Genomic DNA, 10,000 nt, shown 5'->3' on the forward strand with positions numbered 1-10,000 from the left:
ATGGGAGTGTATTGATCTTTTCATTGTATATCTCTAAAGAGTTTGATTCAAATTTTGCTGTCTACCTCTGTTCAAGTAAACCATTGGTGAGTCTTTATTGAACATAACCCAATTCTCGTCCTACATCAATTAAGCATAGCTTAGAAGGACGGTTCATCTTGATTTTTACAGATTGGAGTCAAGGTGGTAAAGGGCTCGTCTGGGAATTGAACCCGGGACCTCTCGCACCCTAAGCGAGAATCATACCCCTAGACCAACGAGCCACGTAAATACATGTTTCGGAAACTTTGGAATTCGGCAAGCGCTGTTGCATGTTGAGGTAGTTGGAAAGAAACATCCTGGCCATTCATTACTCTACAGTCTATAAAATCGCTGTACTATTGTCTCCTGTTAACAAACTGAGCATCACTTAACCCCTTATGGCTGTATATTGATAGCTCTAGTGTATATCTCTTAAGAATGAGACTTATTTTGATTGAGATTTTCTGTAACCCTCGTGAAGTCTACATTGATCTATAGAATGTATCCCATTTCTCATCCTAGTTCAATTAAGCTGGACGGTTCATCTTCATTTACAGATTGGAGTCAAGGTGGTAAAGGGCTCGTCCGGGATTTGAACCCGGGACCTCTCGCACCCAAAGCGAGAATCATACCCCTAGACCAACGAGCCACTTAAAATAAGTCTTTCGGAAACTTTCGACTTCGGCAAGCGCTGTTGCTTGTTGACCAAGTTGGAAAGAAACATCCTGGCCATTAATTACTCTACAGTCTATAAAATCAACATACTATTGTCTCCTGCTAACAAACTGAGCATCACTTAACCCCTTATGGATGTATATTGATAGCTCTAGTGTATATCTCTTAAGAATCAGACTTAGTTTGATTGAGATTGTCTGTAACCCTCGTGAAGTCTGCATTGATCTATAGAATGTATCCCATTTCTCATCCTAGTTCAATTAAACAAAGCTTAGCTGGACAGTTCATCTTCATTTACAGATTGGAGTCAAGGTGATAAAGGGCTCGTCCGGGATTTGAACCCGGGACCTCTCGCACCCGAAGTGAGAATCATACCCCTAGACCAACGAGCCACGTAAAATAAATCTTTCGGAAACTTTCGACTTCGGCAAGCGCTGTTGCATGTTGATCAAGTTGGAATGAAACATCCTGGCATTTCATTTCGCTACAATCACTAAAATAGGCATGATAATCCAATTGTCTCCTGCTCAAAATGTTAGCCACACTTAACCTCTCATGGGAGTGTATTGATCTTTTCATTGTATATCTCTAAAGAGTTTGATTGATTTTGATTCAAATTTTGCTGTCTACCTCTGTTCAAGTAAACCATTGGTGAGTCTTTATTGAACATAAGCCAATTCTCGTCTTACATCAATTAAGCATAGCTTAGATGGACCGTTCATCTTGATTTACAGATTGGAGTCAAGGTGGTAAAGGGCTCGTCCGGGATTTGAACCCGGGACCTCTCGCACCCTAAGCGAGAATCATACCCCTAGACCAACGAGCCACATAAAGATTTTTCGGAAACTTTGGATTTTCCAACTTGCATGTTGACCAAGTTGGAAAGAAAAATACTGGCCATTCATTTCTCTACAGTCTATAAAATCAACATACTACTGTCTCCTGCTAACAAACTGAGCATCACTTAAACCCTTATGGCTGTATATTGATAGCTCTAGTGTATATCTCTTAAGAATCAGACTTAGTTTGATTGAGATTGTCTGTAACCCTCGTGAAGTCTACATTGATCTATAGAATGTATCCCATTTCTCATCCTAGTTCAATTAAACAAAGCTTAGCTGGACAGTTTATCTTCATTTACAGATTGGAGTCAAGGTGGTAAAGGCCTCGTCCGGGATTTGAACCCGGGACCTCTCGCACCCGAAGCGAGAATCATACCCCTAGACCAACGAGCCACATAAAATAAATCTTTCGGAAACTTTCGACTTCGGCAAGCGCTGTTGCATGTTGACCAAGTTGGAATGAAACATCCTGGCATTTCATTTCTCTACAATCACTAAAATAGGCATAATAATCCAATTGTCTCCTGCTCACAATTTTAGCCACACTTAACCTCTCATGGGAGTGTATTGATCTTTTCATTGTATATCTCTAAAGAGTTTGATTCAAATTTTGCTGTCTACCTCTGTTCAAGTAAATCATTGGTGAGTCTTTATTTAACATAACCCAATTCTCGTCCTAGATCAATTAAGCATAGCTTAGAAGGACGGTTCATCTTGATTTTTACAGATTGGAGTCAAGGTGATAAAGGGCTCGTCCGGGATTTGAACCCGGGACCTCTCGCACCCTAAGCGAGAATCATACCCCTAGACCAACGAGCCATGTACATAAATGTTTCGGAAACTTTGGACTTCGGCAAGTGCTGTTGCATGTTGACGTAGTTGGAAAGAAACAGCCTGGCCATTCATTACTCTACAGTCTATAAAATCGCTGTACTATTGTCTCCTGCTAACAAACTGAGCATCACTTAACCCCTTATGGCTGTATATTGATAGCTCTAGTGTATATCTCTTAAGAATGAGACTTATTTTGATTGAGATTTTCTGTAACCCTCGTGAAGTCTACATTGATCTATAGAATGCATCCCATTTCTCATCATAGTTCAATTAAGCTGGACGGTTCATCTTCATTTACAGATTGGAGTCAAGGTGGTAAAGGGCTCGTCCGGGATTTGAACCCGGGACCTCTCGCACCCTAAGCGAGAATCATACCCCTAGACCAACGAGCCACTTAAAATAAGTCTTTCGGAAACTTTCGACTTCGGCAAGCGCTGTTGCATGTTGACCAAGTTGGAATGAAACATCCTGGCATTTCATTTCTCTACAATCACTAAAATAGGCATAATAAACCAATTGTCTCCTGCTCACAATTTTAGCCACACTTAACCTCTCATGGGAGTGTATTGATCTTTTCATTGTATATCTCTAAAGAGTTTGATTCAAATTTTGCTGTCTACCTCTGTTCAAGTAAACCATTGGTGAGTCTTTATTGAACATAACCCAATTCTCGTCCTACATCAATTAAGAATAGCTTAGATGGACAGTTCATATTCATTTACAGATTGGAGTCAAGGTGTTAAAGGGCTCGTCCGGGATTTGAACCCAGGACCTCTCGCACCCTAAGCGAGAATCATACCCCTAGACCAACGAGCCACGTAAAGATTTTTCGGAAACTTTGGATTTTCCAACTTGCATGTTGACCAAGTTGGAAAGAAAAATACTGGCCATTCATTTCTCTACAGTCTATAAAATCAACATACTACTGTCTCCTGCTAACAAACTGAGCATCACTTAAACCCTTATGGATGTATATTGATAGCTCTAGTGTATATCTCTTAAGAATCAGACTTAGTTTGATTGAGATTGTCTGTAACCCTCGTGAAGTCTACATTGATCTATAGAATGTATCCCATTTCTCATCCTAGTTCAATTAAACAAAGCTTAGCTGGACAGTTTATCTTCATTTACAGATTGGAGTCAAGGTGGTAAAGGGCTCGTCTGGGAATTGAACCCGGGACCTCTCGCACCCTAAGCGAGAATCATACCCCTAGACCAACGAGCCACGTAAATACATGTTTCGGAAACTTTGGAATTCGGCAAGCGCTGTTGCATGTTGAGGTAGTTGGAAAGAAACATCCTGGCCATTCATTACTCTACAGTCTATAAAATCGCTGTACTATTGTCTCCTGCTAACAAACTGAGCATCACTTAACCCCTTATGGCTGTATATTGATAGCTCTAGTGTATATCTCTTAAGAATGAGACTTAGTTTGATTGAGATTTTCTGTAACCCTCGTGAAGTCTACATTGATCTATAGAATGTATCCCATTTCTCATCCTAGTTCAATTAAGCTGGACGGTTCATCTTCATTTACAGATTGGAGTCAAGGTGGTAAAGGGCTCGTCCGGGATTTGAACCCGGGACCTCTCGCACCCAAAGCGAGAATCATACCCCTAGACCAACGAGCCACTTAAAATAAGTCTTTCGGAAACTTTCGACTTCGGCAAGCGCTGTTGCTTGTTGACCAAGTTGGAAAGAAACATCCTGGCCATTAATTACTCTACAGTCTATAAAATCACTGTACTATTGTCTCCTGCTAACAAACTGAGCATCACTTAACCCCTTATGGCTGTATATTGATAGCTCTAGTGTATATCTCTTAAGAATCAGACTTATTTTGATTGAGATTTACTGTAACCCTCGTGAAGTCTGCATTGATCTATTGAATGTATCCCATTTCTCATCCTAGTTCAATTAAACAAAGCTTAGCTGGACAGTTCATCTTCATTTACAGATTGGAGTCAATGTGGTAAAGGGCTCGTCCGGGATTTGAACCCGGGACCTCTCGCACCCAAAGCAAGAATCATACCCCTAGACCAACGAGCCACGTAAAATAAGTCTTTCGGAAACTTTCGACTTCGGCAAGCGCTGTTGCATGTTGACCAAGTTGGAATGAAACATCCTGGCATTTGATTTCTCTACAATCTCTAAAATAGGCATAATAAACCAATTGTCTCCTGCTCACAATTTTAGCCACACTTAACCTGTCACGGGAGTGTATTGATCTTTTCATTGTATATCTCTAAAGAGTTTGATTGATTTTGATTCAAATTTTGCTGTCTACCTCTGTTCAAGTAAACCATTGGTGAGTCTTTATTGAACATAACCCAATTCTCGTCCTAGATCAATTAAGCATAGATTAGATGGACGGTTCATCTTTATTTACAGATTGGAGTCAAGGTGGTAAAGGGCTCGTCCGGGATTTGAACCCGGGACCTCCCGCACCCGAAGCGAGAATCATACCCCTAGACCAAAGAGCCATGCAAAAGATACCTTTCTGAAAGAATCCATTTCGGCCAGCGCTGTTGCATGATGACCAAGTTGGAATGAAACATTCTGGCATTTCATTTCTCTACAATCACTAAAATAGGCATAATAAACCTATTGTCTCCTGCTCACAGTTTTAGCAACAGTTAACCTCTCATGGGAGTGTATTGATCTTTTCATTGTATATGTCTAAAGAGTTTGATTCAAATTTTGCTGTCTACCTCTGTTCAAGTAAACCATTGGTGAGTCTTTATTGAACATAACCCAATTCTCGTCCTAGATCAATTAAGAATAGCTTAGATGGACAGTTCATATTCATTTACAGATTGGAGTCAAGGTGGTAAAGGGCTCATCCAGATTTGAACCCGGGACCTCTCGCACCCTAAGCGAGAATCATACCCCTAGACCAACGAGCCACGTAAAGATTTTTCGGAAACTTTGGATTTTCCAACTTGCATGTTGACCAAGTTGGAAAGAAAAATACTGGCCATTCATTTCTCTACAGTCTATAAAATCAACATACTACTGTCTCCTGCTAACAAACTGAGCATCACTTAACCCCTTATGGATGTATATTGATAGCTCTAGTGTATATCTCTTAAGAATCAGACTTAGTTTGATTGAGATTGTCTGTAACCCTCGTGAAGTCTACATTGATCTATAGAATGTATCCCATTTCTCATCCTAGTTCAATTAAACAAAGCTTAGCTGGACAGTTCATCTTCATTTACAGATTGGAGTCAAGGTGATAAAGGGCTCGTCCGGGATTTGAACCCGGGACCTCTCGCACCCGAAGTGAGAATCATACCCCTAGACCAACGAGCCACGTAAAATAAATATTTCGGAAACTTTCGACTTCGGCAAGCGCTGTTGCATGTTGATCAAGTTGGAATGAAACATCCTGGCATTTCATTTCGCTACAATCACTAAAATAGGCATGATAATCCAATTGTCTCCTGCTCAAAATGTTAGCCACACTTAACCTCTCATGGGAGTGTATTGATCTTTTCATTGTATATCTCTAAAGAGTTTGATTGATTTTGATTCAAATTTTGCTGTCTACCTCTGTTCAAGTAAACCATTGGTGAGTCTTTATTGAACATAAGCCAATTCTCGTCTTACATCAATTAAGCATAGCTTAGATGGACCGTTCATCTTGATTTACAGATTGGAGTCAAGGTGGTAAAGGGCTCGTCCGGGATTTGAACCCGGGACCTCTCGCACCCTAAGCGAGAATCATACCCCTAGACCAACGAGCCACATAAAGATTTTTCGGAAACTTTGGATTTTCCAACTTGCATGTTGACCAAGTTGGAAAGAAAAATACTGGCCATTCATTTCTCTACAGTCTATAAAATCAACATACTACTGTCTCCTGCTAACAAACTGAGCATCACTTAAACCCTTATGGCTGTATATTGATAGCTCTAGTGTATATCTCTTAAGAATCAGACTTAGTTTGATTGAGATTGTCTGTAACCCTCGTGAAGTCTACATTGATCTATAGAATGTATCCCATTTCTCATCCTAGTTCAATTAAACAAAGCTTAGCTGGACAGTTTATCTTCATTTACAGATTGGAGTCAAGGTGGTAAAGGCCTCGTCCGGGATTTGAACCCGGGACCTCTCGCACCCGAAGCGAGAATCATACCCCTAGACCAACGAGCCACATAAAATAAATCTTTCGGAAACTTTCGACTTCGGCAAGCGCTGTTGCATGTTGACCAAGTTGGAATGAAACATCCTGGCATTTCATTTCTCTACAATCACTAAAATAGGCATAATAATCCAATTGTCTCCTGCTGACAATTTTAGCCACACTTAACCTCTCATGGGAGTGTATTGATCTTTTCATTGTATATCTCTAAAGAGTTTGATTCAAATTTTGCTGTCTACCTCTGTTCAAGTAAACCATTGGTGAGTCTTTATTGAACATAACCCAATTCTCGTCCTACATCAATTAAGCATAGCTTAGATGGACCGTTCATCTTGATTTACAGATTGGAGTCAAGGTGGTAAAGGGCTCGTCCGGGATTTGAACCCGGGACCTCTCGCACCCTAAGCGAGAATCATACCCCTAGACCAACGAGCCACATAAAGATTTTTCGGAAACTTTGGATTTTCCAACTTGCATGTTGACCAAGTTGGAAAGAAAAATACTGGCCATTCATTTCTCTACAGTCTATAAAATCAACATACTACTGTCTCCTGCTAACAAACTGAGCATCACTTAAACCCTTATGGCTGTATATTGATAGCTCTAGTGTATATCTCTTAAAAATCAGACTTAGTTTGATTGAGATTGTCTGTAACCCTCGTGAAGTCTACATTGATCTATAGAATGTATCCCATTTCTCATCCTAGTTCAATTAAACAAAGCTTAGCTGGACAGTTTATCTTCATTTACAGATTGGAGTCAAGGTGGTAAAGGCCTCGTCCGGGATTTGAACCCGGGACCTCTCGCACCCGAAGCGAGAATCATACCCCTAGACCAACGAGCCACATAAAATAAATCTTTCGGAAACTTTCGACTTCGGCAAGCGCTGTTGCATGTTGACCAAGTTGGAATGAAACATCCTGGCATTTCATTTCTCTACAATCACTAAAATAGGCATAATAATCCAATTGTCTCCTGCTCACAATTTTAGCCACACTTAACCTCTCATGGGAGTGTATTGATCTTTTCATTGTATATCTCTAAAGAGTTTGATTCAAATTTTGCTGTCTACCTCTGTTCAAGTAAATCATTGGTGAGTCTTTATTTAACATAACCCAATTCTCGTCCTAGATCAATTAAGCATAGCTTAGAAGGACGGTTCATCTTGATTTTTACAGATTGGAGTCAAGGTGATAAAGGGCTCGTCCGGGATTTGAACCCGGGACCTCTCGCACCCTAAGCGAGAATCATACCCCTAGACCAACGAGCCATGTACATAAATGTTTCGGAAACTTTGGACTTCGGCAAGTGCTGTTGCATGTTGACGTAGTTGGAAAGAAACAGCCTGGCCATTCATTACTCTACAGTCTATAAAATCGCTGTACTATTGTCTCCTGCTAACAAACTGAGCATCACTTAACCCCTTATGGCTGTATATTGATAGCTCTAGTGTATATCTCTTAAGAATGAGACTTATTTTGATTGAGATTTTCTGTAACCCTCGTGAAGTCTACATTGATCTATAGAATGCATCCCATTTCTCATCCTAGTTCAATTAAGCTGGACGGTTCATCTTCATTTACAGATTGGAGTCAAGGTGGTAAAGGGCTCGTCCGGGATTTGAACCCGGGACCTCTCGCACCCTAAGCGAGAATCATACCCCTAGACCAACGAGCCACTTAAAATAAGTCTTTCGGAAACTTTCGACTTCGGCAAGCGCTGTTGCATGTTGACCAAGTTGGAATGAAACATCCTGGCATTTCATTTCTCTACAATCACTAAAATAGGCATAATAAACCAATTGTCTCCTGCTCACAATTTTAGCCACACTTAACCTCTCATGGGAGTGTATTGATCTTTTCATTGTATATCTCTAAAGAGTTTGATTCAAATTTTGCTGTCTACCTCTGTTCAAGTAAACCATTGGTGAGTCTTTATTGAACATAACCCAATTCTCGTCCTACATCAATTAAGAATAGCTTAGATGGACAGTTCATATTCATTTACAGATTGGAGTCAAGGTGTTAAAGGGCTCGTCCGGGATTTGAACCCAGGACCTCTCGCACCCTAAGCGAGAATCATACCCCTAGACCAACGAGCCACGTAAAGATTTTTCGGAAACTTTGGATTTTCCAACTTGCATGTTGACCAAGTTGGAAAGAAAAATACTGGCCATTCATTTCTCTACAGTCTATAAAATCAACATACTACTGTCTCCTGCTAACAAACTGAGCATCACTTAACCCCTTATGGATGTATATTGATAGCTCTAGTGTATATCTCTTAAGAATCAGACTTAGTTTGATTGAGATTGTCTGTAACCCTCGTGAAGTCTACATTGATCTATAGAATGTATCCCATTTCTCATCCTAGTTCAATTAAGCTGGACGGTTCATCTTCATTTACAGATTGGAGTCAAGGTGGTAAAGGGCTCGTCCTGGATTTGAACCCGGGACCTCTCGCACCCAAAGCGAGAATCATACCCCTAGACCAACGAGCCACTTAAAATAAGTCTTTCGGAAACTTTCGACTTCGGCAAGCGCTGTTGCTTGTTGACCAAGTTGGAAAGAAACATCCTGGCCATTAATTACTCTACAGTCTATAAAATCACTGTACTATTGTCTCCTGCTAACAAACTGAGCATCACTTAACCCCTTATGGCTGTATATTGATAGCTCTAGTGTATATCTCTTAAGAATCAGACTTATTTTGATTGAGATTTACTGTAACCCTCGTGAAGTCTGCATTGATCTATTGAATGTATCCCATTTCTCATCCTAGTTCAATTAAACAAAGCTTAGCTGGACAGTTCATCTTCATTTACAGATTGGAGTCAATGTGGTAAAGGGCTCGTCCGGGATTTGAACCCGGGACCTCTCGCACCCAAAGCAAGAATCATACCCCTAGACCAACGAGCCACGTAAAATAAGTCTTTCGGAAACTTTCGACTTCGGCAAGCGCTGTTGCATGTTGACCAAGTTGGAATGAAACATCCTGGCATTTGATTTCTCTACAATCTCTAAAATAGGCATAATAAACCAATTGTCTCCTGCTCACAATTTTAGCCACACTTAACCTGTCACGGGAGTGTATTGATCTTTTCATTGTATATCTCTAAAGAGTTTGATTGATTTTGATTCAAATTTTGCTGTCTACCTCTGTTCAAGTAAACCATTGGTGAGTCTTTATTGAACATAACCCAATTCTCGTCCTAGATCAATTAAGCATAGATTAGATGGACGGTTCATCTTGATTTACAGATTGGAGTCAAGGTGGTAAAGGGCTCGTCCGGGATTTGAACCCGGGACCTCCCGCACCCGAAGCGAGAATCATACCCCTAGACCAAAGAGCCATGCAAAAGATACCTTTCTGAAAGAATCCATTTCGGCCAGCGCTGTTGCATGATGACCAAGTTGGAATGAAACATTCTGGCATTTCATTTCTCTACAATCACTAAAATAGGCATAATAAACCTATTGT

The 10,000-nt window shown here is 40.5% G+C and overlaps 23 non-coding genes across 23 annotated transcripts; all 23 read right to left on the reverse strand.

Annotated features, from left to right (window-relative positions):
* Window positions 1-191: 191 nt before the first annotated feature.
* trnap-agg (transfer RNA proline (anticodon AGG)) lies at window positions 192-263 on the reverse strand. Its single transcript has one exon. It is a non-coding gene; the product is annotated as a tRNA-Pro (tRNA).
* A 335-nt stretch (window positions 264-598) lies between these two features.
* Window positions 599-670, reverse strand: trnap-ugg (transfer RNA proline (anticodon UGG)). The gene has a single exon. It is a non-coding gene; the product is annotated as a tRNA-Pro (tRNA).
* A 346-nt stretch (window positions 671-1,016) lies between these two features.
* trnap-cgg (transfer RNA proline (anticodon CGG)) lies at window positions 1,017-1,088 on the reverse strand. The gene has a single exon. It is a non-coding gene; the product is annotated as a tRNA-Pro (tRNA).
* Window positions 1,089-1,450: 362 nt separating this feature from the next.
* On the reverse strand, window positions 1,451-1,522 carry trnap-agg (transfer RNA proline (anticodon AGG)). The gene has a single exon. It is a non-coding gene; the product is annotated as a tRNA-Pro (tRNA).
* A 336-nt stretch (window positions 1,523-1,858) lies between these two features.
* On the reverse strand, window positions 1,859-1,931 carry trnap-cgg (transfer RNA proline (anticodon CGG)). The gene has a single exon. It is a non-coding gene; the product is annotated as a tRNA-Pro (tRNA).
* Window positions 1,932-2,285: 354 nt separating this feature from the next.
* On the reverse strand, window positions 2,286-2,357 carry trnap-agg (transfer RNA proline (anticodon AGG)). The gene has a single exon. It is a non-coding gene; the product is annotated as a tRNA-Pro (tRNA).
* A 335-nt stretch (window positions 2,358-2,692) lies between these two features.
* trnap-agg (transfer RNA proline (anticodon AGG)) lies at window positions 2,693-2,764 on the reverse strand. Its single transcript has one exon. It is a non-coding gene; the product is annotated as a tRNA-Pro (tRNA).
* Window positions 2,765-3,116: 352 nt separating this feature from the next.
* Window positions 3,117-3,188, reverse strand: trnap-agg (transfer RNA proline (anticodon AGG)). Its single transcript has one exon. It is a non-coding gene; the product is annotated as a tRNA-Pro (tRNA).
* A 337-nt stretch (window positions 3,189-3,525) lies between these two features.
* trnap-agg (transfer RNA proline (anticodon AGG)) lies at window positions 3,526-3,597 on the reverse strand. Its single transcript has one exon. It is a non-coding gene; the product is annotated as a tRNA-Pro (tRNA).
* Window positions 3,598-3,932: 335 nt separating this feature from the next.
* trnap-ugg (transfer RNA proline (anticodon UGG)) lies at window positions 3,933-4,004 on the reverse strand. Its single transcript has one exon. It is a non-coding gene; the product is annotated as a tRNA-Pro (tRNA).
* Window positions 4,005-4,350: 346 nt separating this feature from the next.
* trnap-ugg (transfer RNA proline (anticodon UGG)) lies at window positions 4,351-4,422 on the reverse strand. Its single transcript has one exon. It is a non-coding gene; the product is annotated as a tRNA-Pro (tRNA).
* Window positions 4,423-4,784: 362 nt separating this feature from the next.
* Window positions 4,785-4,856, reverse strand: trnap-cgg (transfer RNA proline (anticodon CGG)). The gene has a single exon. It is a non-coding gene; the product is annotated as a tRNA-Pro (tRNA).
* Window positions 4,857-5,616: 760 nt separating this feature from the next.
* trnap-cgg (transfer RNA proline (anticodon CGG)) lies at window positions 5,617-5,688 on the reverse strand. Its single transcript has one exon. It is a non-coding gene; the product is annotated as a tRNA-Pro (tRNA).
* A 362-nt stretch (window positions 5,689-6,050) lies between these two features.
* Window positions 6,051-6,122, reverse strand: trnap-agg (transfer RNA proline (anticodon AGG)). Its single transcript has one exon. It is a non-coding gene; the product is annotated as a tRNA-Pro (tRNA).
* A 336-nt stretch (window positions 6,123-6,458) lies between these two features.
* On the reverse strand, window positions 6,459-6,531 carry trnap-cgg (transfer RNA proline (anticodon CGG)). The gene has a single exon. It is a non-coding gene; the product is annotated as a tRNA-Pro (tRNA).
* A 352-nt stretch (window positions 6,532-6,883) lies between these two features.
* On the reverse strand, window positions 6,884-6,955 carry trnap-agg (transfer RNA proline (anticodon AGG)). The gene has a single exon. It is a non-coding gene; the product is annotated as a tRNA-Pro (tRNA).
* Window positions 6,956-7,291: 336 nt separating this feature from the next.
* On the reverse strand, window positions 7,292-7,364 carry trnap-cgg (transfer RNA proline (anticodon CGG)). Its single transcript has one exon. It is a non-coding gene; the product is annotated as a tRNA-Pro (tRNA).
* Window positions 7,365-7,718: 354 nt separating this feature from the next.
* trnap-agg (transfer RNA proline (anticodon AGG)) lies at window positions 7,719-7,790 on the reverse strand. Its single transcript has one exon. It is a non-coding gene; the product is annotated as a tRNA-Pro (tRNA).
* Window positions 7,791-8,125: 335 nt separating this feature from the next.
* Window positions 8,126-8,197, reverse strand: trnap-agg (transfer RNA proline (anticodon AGG)). The gene has a single exon. It is a non-coding gene; the product is annotated as a tRNA-Pro (tRNA).
* Window positions 8,198-8,549: 352 nt separating this feature from the next.
* On the reverse strand, window positions 8,550-8,621 carry trnap-agg (transfer RNA proline (anticodon AGG)). The gene has a single exon. It is a non-coding gene; the product is annotated as a tRNA-Pro (tRNA).
* Window positions 8,622-8,948: 327 nt separating this feature from the next.
* Window positions 8,949-9,020, reverse strand: trnap-ugg (transfer RNA proline (anticodon UGG)). The gene has a single exon. It is a non-coding gene; the product is annotated as a tRNA-Pro (tRNA).
* Window positions 9,021-9,366: 346 nt separating this feature from the next.
* trnap-ugg (transfer RNA proline (anticodon UGG)) lies at window positions 9,367-9,438 on the reverse strand. The gene has a single exon. It is a non-coding gene; the product is annotated as a tRNA-Pro (tRNA).
* Window positions 9,439-9,800: 362 nt separating this feature from the next.
* On the reverse strand, window positions 9,801-9,872 carry trnap-cgg (transfer RNA proline (anticodon CGG)). Its single transcript has one exon. It is a non-coding gene; the product is annotated as a tRNA-Pro (tRNA).
* Window positions 9,873-10,000: the final 128 nt, after the last annotated feature.

The sequence above is a fragment of the Platichthys flesus genome, chromosome 23 (assembly GCF_949316205.1).
Source record: "Platichthys flesus chromosome 23, fPlaFle2.1, whole genome shotgun sequence".
Classification (NCBI taxonomy): Eukaryota; Metazoa; Chordata; class Actinopteri; order Pleuronectiformes; family Pleuronectidae; genus Platichthys; species Platichthys flesus.